The sequence below is a fragment of the Lissotriton vulgaris genome, chromosome 6, assembly GCF_964263255.1.
Source record: "Lissotriton vulgaris chromosome 6, aLisVul1.2, whole genome shotgun sequence".
Classification (NCBI taxonomy): Eukaryota; Metazoa; Chordata; class Amphibia; order Caudata; family Salamandridae; genus Lissotriton; species Lissotriton vulgaris.
The window spans coordinates 1,798,371,711-1,798,388,570 of NC_141694.1; positions in this window are offsets into that span (position 1 = coordinate 1,798,371,711).

The following is a 16,860-nucleotide window of genomic DNA, read 5'->3' on the forward strand; positions in this document are numbered from 1 at the left end:
CTTGGCACGAGCAGACAGGCTTATCTCAGAGGCAGTGTGTTAAGCATTTGTGAACACATACAGTAATACAGTGAAAACACTACAGATGGACACCACACAGGTTTTATCAAAATAAGTATTTTTTTATATAGACTTATCACAAGATCATAAGCAACAAAAATCCACAATACTGTAATCAATAATCATTCTTCAAGATGGTAGAAATAGTTCAAAAATAGGTTATTCACTTAAAAGCAGTCTTTAGCAGCAGATAGCCCCAACGGGAGCTATCAGGACATCGAGGTCAAATAAATCCTACAGCACGGCGCTGACCGTGAGTTGCGCGGCGTCGGGCCCGGAGTCAAAACCGACCCACAGAGAACAGCACCTTTGAAAAGCGAAAACAAAGACAGCTCACGACGTAGTGGAGGTGCGTCGTCGTTGGCACGTTGTGGCGTCGGTTCCTTGCTTCAGGGGAGATAATGCGTTGGTGTCCCGGAATCTGGCGCAGGCAGGGGAGGCGTCGGCTCCTGACCGGAGAGAAGGTGACGTCATGATGGCACCGAAACCACGGTTCCGTACGATGTCGATGGATTCCTGACCTCCCACGTCGACGATCGGCTCCGCGATGATGTCAGCTTCGGAGTCGATGCGGCACAGCAGGAGGCCTACGTCCCAAGTCGGAGCAGTGCTCACGGCTTCAATGCAGATGACGGCGTCGCTCGCTGGCATCGGTGTTGCAGAATTTCTTCTGTAGCAGCTAGAACAGCAAGTTCCAGATGCAGGCACATAGGAGCGGTGAGGTCTGGTATCCCTGAGACTTTGGTCAGGAGGCAAGCTCATATCAAGCGTTTGGAGTAAAATTCTGCAAGATTATGAAAGTTCTTAAAAAGTTTCTTCTCCTTTCCTTGGCAATGAAGAGACCATTGCAGGCCAGCCCATCAAACCGCGCACTGGCAGAGGGGCAGTCCAAACTCCTTCAGCTTCCTTGTTTCTTCTCCTTGGCAAAGGTTTGTCTTGTGTTCCCAGAAGTGATCAAAAGTTCTGGGGTCTGGTCCCCAATATTTATACTAGCAAATCCTTTGTCCTTTGAAGGCAGAGGGTCCTGTACCTAGTCCAAGCCAGTTCTGTGCAGTCCTGGAGCACTTTGTCTACATGATTCCTTCTTTCCTTAGGCAGGGTGGGCCAGGGTCATCAGACACACCACAGGAGGTGGAGCCAGCATTGTGAAAGGCAGGCACAGTCCTGTTCAGACCCAGGTGCTACTCCTCCCACCACTCTACATGCAGATAGGTCTATTCAGCCCTGCGCTGAATCACCCTGTATCCTGTAGCCACCGTAGCCCCTGTCACTCACAAAACCAGACTTATAATATACAACCTAGCAGAGGCAGACTGGATGGTTAGGCAAGAAAATACCTACTTTCTGAAAGTGGTATTTTCAAACACAGAATGTTAAAACTAACTTCACTAAAATATGTATTTTATCATTCTGAGTTCAGACATACTAAATTCGAATGTCATCGTATTCCCTGGGTCAGTTAGGATTATAAGATGTTATAATCAAACTGCCCATTCTGGCCTACGGGGACTGGTAGCCTTGCAATAGTGGAAAACGAAAATGGCTGTAATTCACTACCAGGACATGCCACACACATCAGGGCAGGGCATGTTGTACCTCTTACATACAATGCGCCCTGCCCTTAGGCCTCCCTTAGGAGTGTCTGATATGTAGAAAAGGGAAGGTTTAGGGAATGGTAAGTGTGTGTACTAGCCAAGTTGACATGGCAGTTCCAGACTGCATGTGTGAAATGAGCCCTTGGAGACCAAGAACTATGCTACGCACAGCTTTCAGGCAAAAATGCCTACAAATTTTAAACACATTTTATAAGCAAACATTTATTCATGTTCATCATATGTATTCTTTATACTTTCTTAGAGCATCATGGTTTCAAAACATAAATGTGAGAAAGTTCATCCTCATTAATACATGGAAGCAAATTCAATGCAATATGTCATTAGAAAACAATATTCAAATACCTGTTGCAAAAATTCAAAACAACCCAATGCATTTCGGGTTCTCCATGAACCCTTCCTCAGGGGTTATGATAAATAATAAAGTTGAAATCCTTCAGGATAGTTCAGTTCGCGTATCTACAACAAAATATACAGTATCCAATGTTAATGCTGTACAAGTTCTGATTATAATCACCTTCACCAGTAACCTCAGGGTTTGCATTCTCCACAATATCAAAAATGAGTGAGGAAAAAATAGAAAACAAGGAGAAGAAAGAGAACGAGATTTACATGCTAAATGGAAACGGCATTAAAAAGTATAAAGAATAGTCACTAGACTATTAGTACCAAAAACTCTCCAACAGTGCGTCTGTAAACCAAAGAGTCAGGACCCATAAGGTGAAATGAGACACCCAAGTGAGAACTTGTACAGCGTTAACATTGGATACTGTATATTTTGTTGTAGATACGCGAACTGAACTATCCCGAAGGATTTCAACATTAATATTTATCATAACCCCTGAGGAAGGGTTCATGGAGAACCCGAAATGCATTGGGTTGTTTTAAGCTTTTGCAACAAGCTTGAATATTGTTTTCTAATGGCATATTGCATTGAATTTGCTTCCATGTATTAATGAGGATGAACTTTCTCACATTTATGTTTTGAAACCATGATGCTCTAAGAAAGTATAAAGAATACATATGATGAACATGAATAAATGTTTGCTTATAAAATGTGTTTAAAATTTGAAGGCATTTTTGCCTGAAAGCTGTGCGTAGCATAATCCTTGGTCTCCAAGGGCTCATTTCACACATTGTACATAGGGGATGTGGTACCCCTTCCCAATGCTCCGCACGCACACACTTTGATGACATTCACTAATTATACTCATCACAACTAGATAAAACCAGTTTACCAAAGGTGTGCAGACCCACCCACATTTCAAGTTCCAGACTGCACACAGGCTCTGCAATGGCAGGCCTGAGTTACACTTTACAAGCTGCTTCTGTGGGTGGCACAATCAGTGCTGCAAGCCCATCAGCAGCATTTGTTTTACTGACCCTGGACACAGATGTTGCACTGTACTAGGGTCTGACAAGTAAATCAAATAAGCCAATCATGGAGTCACTAATCCTTAACAATAATTTACAGTAGGGAGAGCATATGCACTGATCAGCAGTGGTAAAGTGCCCAGAGTCATAAAATCAACAAAAACAGGTCAGAGAAAATACAGGAGGAAGGCAAAAAGTTTGGAGATGACCATGCAAAAAGGGCCACGTCCAACAATCGGTTTCTTGTGTTGAAGGGAAAAAGATGGAATATCATTTTGAACACACGAAGACTGAGGGAGCACAAAGTGATTGCCGCACTGTTGTAGATGTGAGGCTCAAACAGGAATCTAATTTGAATACAGAGTTCTTCACACAGAAGACAGGTTTGAGAGAAGAGTTAACTCATCTGACCTGAAACTATATATATTGCCAAAATGTGGTAGACACTGGAAGAGACAGCCTCTTTTTCCCCATACGGTTCAGTTGACTTCAGTTGAGCCATTTTTTGTCCATTTGCAGGGAACTATATAGGTTTGGTGTGCTAATGTCCAAGTGGAACACACACGCACACAAGGCTCTACACTACCAAGGACCCACCTACATTAACCACCACCTTAACTTCTTCCACCAATCATTGAGAAGACTACGCTCAGCCTCCGTCTCACTTGCCCATACTCCCTGCATCTACTGAAGCAGAGGTGGCGGACGTTTCTTCTCCCACATTGCAGCAAAGACCTGGAACAGTCTCCCCCTGCAACTACAGACCATCACCTCACTTATGAAATTCCGAATGGCTCTCAAGACCTGGTGCTTGAATAAGCCTCTGCGACTTGCCAGAGCATGGATACCTTACTGGCTGATTAGCTGGGAGTTATAAATCCTGATTTATTGAGACTAGCCCTGAGAGACATGGGCTAGTCAGACCTTGGGAGAACCAAAGTTGGTGACCTCAAAAAAATATATACCCAAGATGTTTTGGGGATTTTCGGAAGTTCACATTGAGCTTGAACCTGCATTGAATTTTGGCACAGAGTACTGCGAGAGATAGAAGGGTCACTGCCAACAGGTAGCAACTGTGTAATCACTGCTTTCACATGAGCGCATCCTACACAATGATTTTCCTGATGTACAACTAAAATTGGATGGTTTAATTTTATTTGTAACTAGTTCTTGTCTGAGATGCCATCAATGAATTTTGAGAACAGCATATGTGGTTTTCACAATAACATACATTGTTGAAGCATCATACTTGTGTAATGAAACTGTAGGTAACGCATGTTATGCTGTAATGTTCCCTTTCATCTTGTCCCTAGCTGCTCAGCCAGTGTGTGTTCCGTGTAGAATGTTGGCATGATTGACATGAGTGGAATACTTGGGTGTCTGGTGTGAATGTTGTCAGTTGGAAGATGGGCTGAGCAGCTAGCAGGCTGCTCCTGGTGGGGCTCGCTGTAAATACTTCTTAAGGACTTAATAAACTACATGAATTACATCTCAGCTATGTCTACTATGTCACCTGAACACGTGGGGCCAGCCCACTACATTTTGGCAACGAGGATGGAGATCATCTCAAGCATTACAGGTGGTTTTATGGCAACTAAGTATGAGTATCACGGCAGGACTACGTGTTGGAAAGGACCTAGTACAATTACAGGCGGAGACAACAGACGAGAATTCTGCAGCAGTACGTGGTCAGAAAGGAGGCACAGTCAGCAACAGTAGACTTCCAGGAGGATGTGTTGAAACTAAGGAATTTAAGAAAGTAACAAAAGAAACTGGAGAAGCACGACTCGCAGCCCCACCAAAGTCCATCACATTGGACAGTACCAGCCCAGGCGTGATGTGTTCTGATGCATGTACTTTCGTCTTCTGTAATGTGTAGTCTTGGCAGCCTACACCTTGCTGGTGTTATCACATTACATGAATCATCTACTCTGCATCAGAAGGTAAAGTGATCAGTGGCAACGAAGGTATGTGTCTTCAGTGCGGAGTGAAGTTATTCTGATAACGAAAGGCTGTTCATTTTTTTCATCTATGACTTTGAACACGCTAAAAACTTTGCTTGGGTTTTGAAAGATGTTCCCTGCTCATCCAGACTCTGTGTCAGCGCAGGACTTGTGGAAACTCGTCTTCTCCCAGTTTACATTTGCTTGCTGGCATTTCTATTGTTAAATGGCTGAACGCTACTTTTATATACTGGTCCCCCTGCCTGCCGCAAGAGGAGGACCATCAGGGTGAGAATATTCAGTTTTCTATTTGTTATAAGGAGTACATTGTGTTCCCCACAGTAAAGCTGTTAAAAAAAATGGTTACCCTGCGATTTGAATTTAAATTACAGCTTGCGCACATTACTTTGTCGAAGGTTGTGCGCGCAGCAGCTGTGGAATCTTTCATGGTGTTTTCTTTCTTTTTAGTTCAGTAGTTTTTATTGAAAAAAGACATATATACAAGGTACAGAGTAAAACACATGGGGAATGGGAAAAATGAGGATAGGAAAAAGAAAACGCCCTGGGGGGGGGGAGGTCGTGCGAACACTGTCTCTGTTGGCTTGTGCTTGTAAGTTCATAGTCCATGTTCTCACGCTGGCTTCATCCTCTTATCGTTTCCTTTAGACTTCCCCCGCATCCCTTGTGTGCTGTCTGGTTGTCTTTCTACCCCCCTTGTGGCTCGAAGAGAAAGGAGAAAGAGAGGTGTAGAGATATGGAGAGTGTAGAGAGCAATTGTGTCGCTGAGTAGGTGATGCATGTGGATTGTGAGCATTGCCTAGTCTGGGCGTTCAGGGATGCTTATGGGAAGACAGGTAGTTGTCTAGCGACATCCACATCTCGCTTTTTTTCCCGGAAATCGGTAGGCTGTTCATTGTTATGGTGTCGGCTGCCCGTAGGAACGTGACCCAGTTAAACCAGGCTTTGAAAGTTGCCTTTGCTGTGTCTTTCCAATTGGTCAGCACCATCTTGACCGCCGCTGTGAGCAGGAGGTCAATCAGGTCCCTGTCATTCCCAGATGTTATTGATGGGTCTGTGTACCCCAGTACCAGATGGTGAAAGTCCAGTGTTAGTGTGGCGCCTGTTAGGTCGTTAATGAACGTGTTTATTGCGTCCCAGAATTTCCCGGTTTTAGTGCAGTGGAAGAGTAGGTGTGCCAGGTCCCCCTTCTGCATGTTGCAGTTCTAGCAGGAATCGTTTTCTCTGATTCCCATGGCGGCCAGGCGTGCCGGGGTCCAGAAGGCTTTGTGTAACAGCCAGAATTTTGTCTGGTCTAGAGTCGTTGTCACCTTTCTTCTTGATGATGAAGACCAGAGGTCCGCTCTTTCCTCCTCACTGAGCACTTTCCCTGCCACTGCCTCCCAGTCGGCTATAGCTTTATTATTTAGTTTAGACGCTTTGGGCCTCAGGGCTCTGTATATGTGCGCTACTTGGTGTCCTATGATGTTCAGGCCGGTGGCATATTGTATTATTGATGGGGTGAGATTGTTTAAACCTGCTTTGGCGATTGCCACCCTTATCTTGAGGAAGTTATAGAGCTCTGTGCTATCAAACTTGTATCGTTCTTTGTGTGTGTCAAAGGCTATTTGATTCCCTTTGCTCTGTAGTTGGCTCACCGTTGTTATGCCATGACGGTACCATGTGTGCATGTTCAGTGTGTTGTTCTTGTATTTTAGCCTAGGGTTGTGCCATAGGGACTCTAGGTGAGTTTGTCTGACGCTTGTGTCTAGTATTTTATCTACTTTAAGTAGGGCCATTCTTGTGTTCCTTAGTATTGCGTTTTGTTTGATTGCGGGGTGTTTTGACGCCGTGAGTAGTGCTACTGGTTCCATCCCTCCTAGCAGGTTGCGCTCTAGGGAGAGCCAGGCCGGGGTGTAGTCGCTTTTTGGGCATAGCCAGTACAAGCCCTGTTTTGCCATACAAGCTGTTTGGAAGGTCTTGAAATTTGTTATGTTAAGGCCTCCTAGTTCCTTGGGGAGTCTTAGTTTCTGAAGGCTGATTCTGGGTTTCTTCCCTCGCCATAGAAAGGTGTTTAGTAGTTTGTCTAACTTTTTATAGAAATCGGATGTGTTGGTTAGAGGCAGCATGTTAAGCATGTAGTTGACCATGGGGGTGATCATCATCTTAATGGTCTCTATCCTACCCCACCACGTACTGAATTTGGGCGACTACCCCTCTAGTTTCTCCTTGATTTTGCCTAGAGTTGCTAGTTCGTTCTGGTCTAATGTTGTTCGCAGGTCTCTTTCGAAAAGGAGGCCCAGGTATTTAATGGCTTTCCTCTGCCAGGTCAGAGCCGAGGATCCCAGAACTGTCTTGTAGGTATGGATGTTCAGTGGCTTACACTCTGACTTCTCTCTATTAAGTTTGTACCCCGACACCTGGGCATACTGGTCTATAGTGTCCATTAGAGCGTTTATAGATCTTTCTGGATCTTCTGTTACAATTAGGACATCGTCCGTGTATGCTGCCAGTTTAAAAGACTCTCCCTCTACCGGTATTCCTCTGATGTTGGGGTTTGATCGTATCATGTTGAGTAGGGGTTCTATTGCCAGTAGGAAGAGGGCCGGGGATAGCGGACAGCCCTGTCTCGTTCCCCTGTTTAGTTCTAACAGGTCTGACGTACACCCATTTACAACCACCCGGGCTTTTGGTTCGTTGTATAGGGCCATCACCATCCTCCTGTAGTTGTGGCCTAGGCCGAATTTCTGCATGCACTGGTCTAGGTATGGCCATGACACCCTATCAAATGCTTTTTCTGCGTCTAGGGCTAGGGCGCAACTTCGCATAGCTGGTTCACAGAGCGGACAACAGACGAGCTGCAAAGCTAAATGATACGGTAAAATTGACACATTTGTCAACAACAGCTCCAACGCGGTATTTAACTACGACCATTTTACGCCCTTTCTGATGATACCGACGTACCCACGAATAAACTAGAAGTGGCCTTGAACCCTTCTTTGGATTTTATTACACTGACGACTCAGTAAACTCCAGAATTGAGTGCTTGATTTAATTACCTCTACCCGCTATACATGGAAATGGCTATCTCACGTGTAGATCTTTGTCAGTAAAGAACCTCCTAAATGTGATTCGGGTACTGTGGCGCCCCTCTTTAACTACTGGTCCAGCACGTGACCCGAGGATTTGATATATTTACCGCTGAAGTTCTCTAACTAATTTAGAGAAAGAATTGCCCCTGCCATCCCCCCTTCCTTCTCCTGCACACGTCCTGATGAAGACCCCGTATAAGGATTTAACATAGCCTACGGCTAGGGGTCGAAACGTCGACTGCCTTTTTCTTCATAGACCTCCGGCACATGCCCCTGATCAATTGCAATTGTGCATGTGTCCGTTGAATGTCCACATTATATTAGCTTTCAAGTGGATGCCCAAAATTTGGGTTGTTGTATTAGATTTGTTTTGATTATGAATTGCAAACTGTTACAATTTTTGAACGTTTATGATTGTGTGTATTTCTTTTTGACCTGACACTGCCCTGAGCACTTCCTTTCCCTTTCCTTTCCTCCCCCCTTTGGGGCTCTTAATGAGACATGAACTTTTTTATATTGACTATAATTCGGTATTGTAAAATAAAGGACAATACTCGTCATTAACTTGATTTATATCTCCTGTTTAATGGTTGTGCTAGTCAATGTTAGTGTGTGTTACACATGACACTTTCTCCTTGTGGGGACCCCTTTCTACACTTACCATCTTTGGGTTGGAGGCTGGAGCCATTTGATGTAGCCTCAAATCGTCCAGGGATGTTTTGTTGCCATCCACGCTCTGCAGTTGTCAATAAATTTGATTCAAGTTCCATGTGGACTGCGAACGTTGCAACGTCATGATCGCTTTTCTCTCCTCATGGCTTTTGTTGCAACGCTTTAAAATTAAGCGCAACAGTTGGCAGTCTCTACATTTGGTGGTGAGTTCGAGTTCTCTTTGATTCAGACTCTAGACACTGAACTTTGCTGGCAGATCGTGTAGTGAATTTCATAAGACCTAATGCCCTTCAGTCTTCAGTGGGCGTCTTCTTTGCAGCATTGTACTATTCTTTCCCAAGCTACGTGTGCCACTTATTTCCTTCGAAGTGCTCTTGGGTTCCTATGAACGCCTGTCCCTCATCATTGCGGTGACAGGCATACAGGTGCCATTTTTGTTATGCTAAGCTTACAGTGCATATTTTATTGTTTTTTCACTAGTTTTAGTCATGCAAAGGAAAACCAAGTTGTGTGTCTTGAATGACATGTTATATGCTCATTGGAAAGCCGATTTCTTTTGTTGGGTGTACTCACCCCTACAACTGTACTACATTGGTGGTTTTCACATTTTCTTTTCAGATATCGAATTCCTCTCTAAGGGATGGGAGTGGGTCTTAGTCCCATGTCCACTCTTTATGTTCTTGTCACAGATTTGTACGCCTATGTACCCTTACTTGAGGGGTGGCTTAAGGGTGTTGTTCCTTAGTTAAGGCTAGCATGGGTTTTAGTTCCATTTCCCACGTTATTAGACACATTGCATGTTTGATGTTTACCCTTTCACCATGAGGGTTATGGGGTGTTGCCTCCATTTATATGTTTTGAGTACATCCTTACTTCTGGGTGTATGTTTTTGGGTGTTAGTCCCTCTAACACATTTTGTCATGTTGTCGTTTTGTGTGTAAATCGCCCGAGCCCCACCTTCTTATGTCTTGTATGTAAGTCACCCCGTGACTCACGTTGACATGTCTTGTGTGTAAATCGCCATGCGCCTCACCTTGCTATGTTTTGTGTGTAAGTCGCCCCGCGCATCACCTTGCTATGTATTATATGTAAGTCGCCTTGCACATCAGGTTCTTTTGTCTTATGTTTAATTAGCCCGCACGTCATGTTGTCATGTCGAGTGTAAGTCGCCCTGCGCCTCACGTTGTCCTATTGCGTGTGTAAGTCACCTTTTTCTTCACGTGGACGCATTGTGTGCGAATGGCTCTTTGTGCTTCGTCTGTGTAGTCTTCTCGTACTGTACTTATTCGTATGAGTGCTTGTACCATACAGCACTAGTTGTTTTTCACAATTCAAAATGTGTTTTACCCTTACCCGAGGGAGTTTTGTTTAGGTCGTTCTACCCCGTCCAGTGGTATGACTTAATGAGTCGCTTACTCATTTACACTACTTAGGTTATGGGTCATTTCCATTTTAGCATGCGTCCCTTACATGAGGGGTGGTGGTTCGGTCACGTTCCCTTCCCCACAGTTTCCTTACATGAGGAGTACTTTCTTGGGTGCTGTCCGCCAACAGTGTTTTAGTCTTGGGGTACGTTCCCCCCTTTACTTTCAATGTGTTTGCCGCTCACTTGGTATCTGTGACCACTGCGCCTCCTGGCCTGGTCACCCCCACGCTCCTGTGCCTTCCTGCTCAGCCCCAGCCTCCGAGGACCGTCGAGCACACCAGCCTCCCGCTACCACAGCCACCCGAGGGCCGCCGAGGCCGCGCCAGATTTTCCCACCGCCCTAGCCCCGCCCCCCCGCCAGCCGATTGGCTCCCGCTCCCGCCCCCCCGCAGACCCTCCCGACCAGCTCCCTTTTTATGCTGTCCCCAGAGCGACCGCGCAGCGGACGCGCGCAGCGGGAGCGCCGATTGAGCGCCGAAGGCGCGCCAAAGGTAAGCCCGTCTGCGCCCGTCCGCGCCTGGACCGCGCCCAGTGCCAGGACCCCTGGCCCCCGCAGACCCCAGCCCACCCGCCGGACGTACGACACCGCCACCCTCAACGCACTCAACACCGGCCGAATCCCGGGATGCTACCGAGCCACCCCGAGACGAACCCACGGACCCTTCAGCTGCCACGCCTGCAAGTTCACCTGCATCCGGACCTGCCCCGCACCAGCACCCGCCAAGCCGAACACCAGCAGCAACCACCTCATGTGCATCCTACTCAACACCCGCTCCATCCACAGACACGCCATCGAACTCTGGAACCTCCTCGACACCACAGCTCCTGACGTCGCCTTCCTCACGGAAACCTGGATGAACGACTCCTCAGCGCCCGACATCGCCATCGCCATCCCAGAGGGCTACAAGATCACCCGAAGAGACCGCGACAACCAGACTGGAGGAGGCATCGCCATCATCTATAGGGACACCATCCGCATCAAGACCAACACCGACGACACCCTGACAACCGCCGAACACCTGCACTTCCAGATCCACACGGACCCCAAAACCACCCTCAGAGGCACCCTCATCTACCGACCCCCGGGACCACGCACACAATTCAGCGAAGACATCGCCGACTTCATCAGCCCGCACGCCCTCCCCTCCGCTGACTTCATCCTCCTGGGGGACATCAACTTCCACCTGGAGAACAACAACGACCGCAACACCACCACCCTGCTTGACAACCTCGCCATCCTCAGACTCATGCAGCTGGTGACCACCCCCACCCACCTCGCCGGACACACACTCGACGCTGTCTTCTCATCCAGCAAGGACATCGTCTTCAGCCACGCCACCGGACTCCACTGGACGGACCACAGCTGCGTCCACTTCACCTTCAGAAGATCAACGATCCACCACCACCAGCAACAGGTTGCTCGAAGAAACTGGAACAAGATCACAGCAGACCAGCTCGCCGCTTCCCTGAGCCAGCACCCTCCCGCCAGCTCAGCGAACCCCAGCCAGGCCGCCGACAACCTCACGAAGTGGATCAGCAACTGCGCAGACGACCTCGCCCCACTGAGGACCCCGCCTAGCAGACCCGGCAGCAAGAAGGCCCCATGGTTCACCGACGAACTCAAGAGCTCCAAGAAGAACTGCAGAGCCCTTGAGAAAGCCTGGAGAAGGGAGCCAACACCGGACAACATGACCACCCTCAAGCTCGCCACCCGAAAGCACCATCAACTGATCCGCGCCACCAAGAAAACAGCATTCAAGGACCGGCTGGACAACAACGCACACAACTACAAGGAACTCTTCAACATCGTGAAAGAGCTCTCCAACCCCAACGCCGGAATCAACGACATCACCCCGTCACAAGACCTCTGCAACTCCCTCGCCTACTACTTCCACAACAAGATCGCTGACATACACAACAGCTTCAGCCCACAAAAAACGCTCCCCACGACCGCACCAACGCCCCCTACCACCACCCTCAGCGCCTTGACCCAGATCAACACAGAAGACACCATCTGCACGATGAACTCTATCCACTCCGGAACTCCGACCGACCCCTGCCCTCACCACATCTTCAACAAGGCCGACGCTGTCATCGCACCCCACCTGCGGGACATCATCAACACCTCCTTCGACACCGCCACCTTCCCTGAGAGCTGGAAGCACGCCGAACTCAGCACTCTACTAAAGAAACCAACAGCGGACCCCACCGAACTCAAGAATTACCGCCCCATCTCGCTCCTCCCGTTTCCAGCCAAAGTCATCGAGAAGACCGTCAACAAGCAGCTGGCCGCCTTCCTCGAGACGAATGGATCCCTCGACCCCTCACAGTCTGGCTTCCGAGCCAACCACAGCACCGAGACCGCCCTCATTGCTGCCACCGATGACATCCGAGCCCTGCTGGACAACGGTGAAACAGCGGCCCTCATCCTCCTAGACCTCTCCGCGGCGTTCGACACTGTTTGCCACCGCACCCTAGTGCAGCGCCTCAGCAACATCGGAATCCAGGAAAAGGCCCTGGAGTGGATCATCTCCTTCCTCGCTGGAAGGACACAGAGAGTACGCCTCCCACCGTTCAGATCTGCAGCCACGGAAGTCATCTGCGGCGTTCCTCAGGGCTCCTCACTCAGCCCCACCCTCTTCAACGTCTACATGAGCCCCCTTGCGGCCATCGCACGCCAACACAACCTCAACATCATCTCCTACGCCGACGACACCCAGCTGATCCTCTCCCTGACCAACGACCCCGCCGCCGCTAGAACCAACCTCCACGAAGGGATGAAAGACGTAGCCGAGTGGACGACCAGCCGCCTGAAGCTGAACTCAGAAAAGACGGAAGTCCTCATCCTGGGCTCCTCGCCCTCCGCCTGGGACGACTCCTGGTGGCCCCCCGCCCTGGGCACCGCACCCAAACCGACAGACCACGCACGCAACCTGGGCTTCATCCTGGACTCCTCCCTCTCCATGACCAGACAAGTCAAAGCCGTCTCCGCGTCCTGTTTCAACATCCTGCGCATGCTACGGAAGATCTTCCGGTGGATCCCCACCGAGACCAGGAAGACGGTCACCCAGGCCCTCGTCACCAGCCGACTGGACTACGGCAACGCCCTCTACGCCGGAACCACCGCCAAGCTCCAGAAGAGACTCCAGCGGATCCAGAACGCCTCAGCCAGACTCATCCTCGACATCCCCCGACGCAGCCACATCTCCGGACATCTGAGAGACCTGCACTGGCTCCCCGTCAACAAGAGAATCACCTTCCGTCTCCTCACCCACGCACACAAAGCCCTTCACGGCCAAGGCCCGAGCTACCTCAACAACCGCCTCAACTTCTACGCTCCCAAACGCCACCTCCGATCGACCAACCACGCCCTCACCGCCGTCCCCCGCATCCGAAGAGCAACAACAGGAGGAAGGTCCTTCTCCTACCTGGCCGCCAAGACCTGGAACACCCTCCCAACCGACCTTTGCCTGACCCAAGACCACCTCTCCTTCAGGAAGAAGCTCAAGACCTGGCTGTTCGAGCAGTAGCGGCACCCCCTCCCCCCCCCAAGCGCCTTGAGACCCTCCGGGTGAGTAGGGCGCTCTATAAATGCCTTGATTGATTGATTGATTGATTGATTGATTCTTACACTACTTTCTTTTTCGCTTTTTGTTCTCTTTTAAAAGAGGATGGTGTTAGTGTGTTTTATCCTTTCATTCTCCTTTCCTCCTTTGTCTGTTTTTCCTCTTGGGATGTGGTTTTACCATTCACACCAGGGTTTTGGAACTTTTTTGCTCATGTGTACAGTGCTGTGTATAATCGTTTTCATTTTAATATGGTTCTATTTATTTTTCAATATAAAAGGGAGAGGATATGTAGTATTCTCATGTTATGCTGTAATGTTCCTTTTAATCTTGTCCCTAGCTGCTCAGCCAGTGTGAGTGTTCCGTGTAAAATGTTGGCGTGATTGACATGAGTGGAATGCTTGGGTGTCTGCTGTGAGTGTTGTCAGTTGGAAGATGGGCTGAGCAGGTAGCAGGCTGCTCCTGGTGGAGCTCGCTGTAAAGACTTCTTAAGAACTTAATAAACAACATGAATTACATCTCGGCTACGTCTACTATGTCACCTGAACACGTGAGGCCAGCCCTCTACAGAAACCTAAGCACAAGCAGAATAATTACTTGCAATCAAGAGCATGCTGTAGGGCCAACAGACTGAGTATTCCAATCTACACTGACAGCCAATATGGTTTTGAAGTAGTCCATAATTTTCCCTTTGCATCTATGTTATCCCTAAGGTAGACCCTAGGTAGCCGAAAGGGTAGAGCGCATTGTAAATGAAACGTTGGATATGTACTTATAAGTTTTACATCTCCTGATAGTGAAAAACTCCTAAATTCATTTTTCACTACTGTAAGGCCTGCCTCACTCATTGGGTTGCCTTCTTACATTTAATAAGTGCTAACGTTTGATTGGGAACAGGTAGTGATTTAATGTTTGGGGACTAAGAAATTCTAATTTAAGATCCTCGTTAATGGTAACGTCGGATTTTAAGTTACAATTTTGAAGATGCCACTTTTTATGAATGAGTTCTTGGCGGATTCGATTGGGGAGTTGAGGAATATCAGCAGCAGCTTACCTGCCTAACGCAAAGCAGTAATATCAGCTATAGACAGGCTGGCCCCTCTGAAACAGCAACTTAATAATGCGTGTCTGCCACACGCAGCATGGTACCCTCAGGAATTATGTAAGGGGAGAACTCTCTGCAAAAAACTTGGAGAAACGCTGGCGTTGCCCACATCACCAGAATGATAAGAAAAACTACAAGGCTTCCTTAGCTCGTTATCATAAAACTTTTTAAAAAGGCCAGAACAGCTTTCATTGCCTTGCAGCTCAATAAAGCAGGAAATTCTTCTAAAGAATTATACCGCATTCGCAAATCTTTCACCAATCCGAGTGCCTGTTCCAGTGAAATCCCCCAGTCTCAAAAACTTTGCGATGAGATTGCAAACCATTTTGAACAAAAAAGACGATTTGATGTATGAGAAATTCACAGAAGCTAGAGACGCATCGAATGAAACAATAAATTCCACCCCATCCTATCTCGGATAATATTCATTCATTGGACAGTTTTACTCCAGTTACAGTAGAACTGGTTGAGACAATGCTGAAAGCAACTGACTCTGCGTCACCCACGGATTTAATTCCAGCCATAAACTCCTTCCTATTACATAAACAACTAGCTCCCGCCATCTGCCCGATACTCAATCTCTCCATGAGGGAAGGCCTACTCCCACCAGAGTGGAAAAAGGCAAATGCCCCAGTAGAGGATTTATCAATCTACCATCCTATTTCCCTCCTGCCCCTTTTAAGTAAATATCTGTAAAAACATATCAATAATTTACTCTCGGAGAATATTGAGTCCTTGATCCCTTACAATCGGGTTTCAAACTAACGTACACCACAGAGTCTGCACTGATTGCTGTTACAGACAGTTTCAGACACTTCCTTGATAATGGTTCTGCCAGTGTTACTTGATCTGCCAGCAGCCTTTGCCACAGTATCCCACACCATCTTGCTCTGGAGACTAAGAGAGATTGGGATCTGCGGACAAGCTTTAGCTTGGCTTTCTAACTTTCTATCCCACCGTACTCAGGCTATTAATCTTGGATCCTTTTGATCTCATACAATGGAGCTTAACAAGGTAGTACCTCTGGGTGCCTTGATCCCTTACAATCGGGTCTCAAACTAACGTACACCACAGAGTCTGCACTGATTGCTGTTACAGACCGTTTTATACACTTCCTTGATAATGGTCAGAAGGTTCTGCTAGTGCTACTTGATCTGTCAGCAGCCTTTGACACAGTATCCCACCCCATCTTGCTATGGAGACTAAGAGAGATTGGGATCTGAGGACAAGCTTTAGCTTGGCTTTCTAACTTTCTATCCCACCGTACTTAGGCTATTAATCTTGGATCCCTTTGGTCTCATACAATGGAGCTTAACAAGGGAGTACCTCGGGGATCCTGTCTCAGCCCATCTCTATTTAATATTTATATGGCCCCCTTGCTAAAATACTTAAGAGAATTCGGCGTTATTCCGATCTCATATGCCGATGATACTCAGCTCCTACTTTCATTCGACAGAAATACGCCAAACATCCTATCTCGTTTCTCTGAGGGTATGAGAGCAATCTCTTCTTGGATGACGAAAATGTTCTTCAGCTGAATGCTGGGAAAACAGAGATCATGCTCTTTGGGGAAGCCCTTTTACATTGGTCTCCCAAATGGTGGCCCTCTGAGATGGGCACTGCCCCCATCCTAAGACAGTAGTTAAGAACTTAGGCGTCCGTCTTGACCAGAAACTAATCATGAAGGTTCAGGTGATGCCATGCTGGCTCTTGTTTCATTATGTTGAGCCTCTTGCACAGAGTTTTCCTTCTCGTTCCCCTCTCTGTCCGTAAAACCACTCATTCAGGCACTTGTAACGTTCTTTTGCTTACACTTACACTCCAGAAAGTAGGCATTTTCTGCCTCAGTTATTTTGTGCCTGCAGCCTGTTACTGGGTCACATGACCGGGTGTAGTTGGCAGCTGGACTGTGCTTTCCTCCCAAACAACCATACAGTAGAGGAAGTAGGTGTGCCTGGATGGGCCATCACTGGCAGCATGGGGGGAGAGCAGGGCACAGGCCCACATATAAG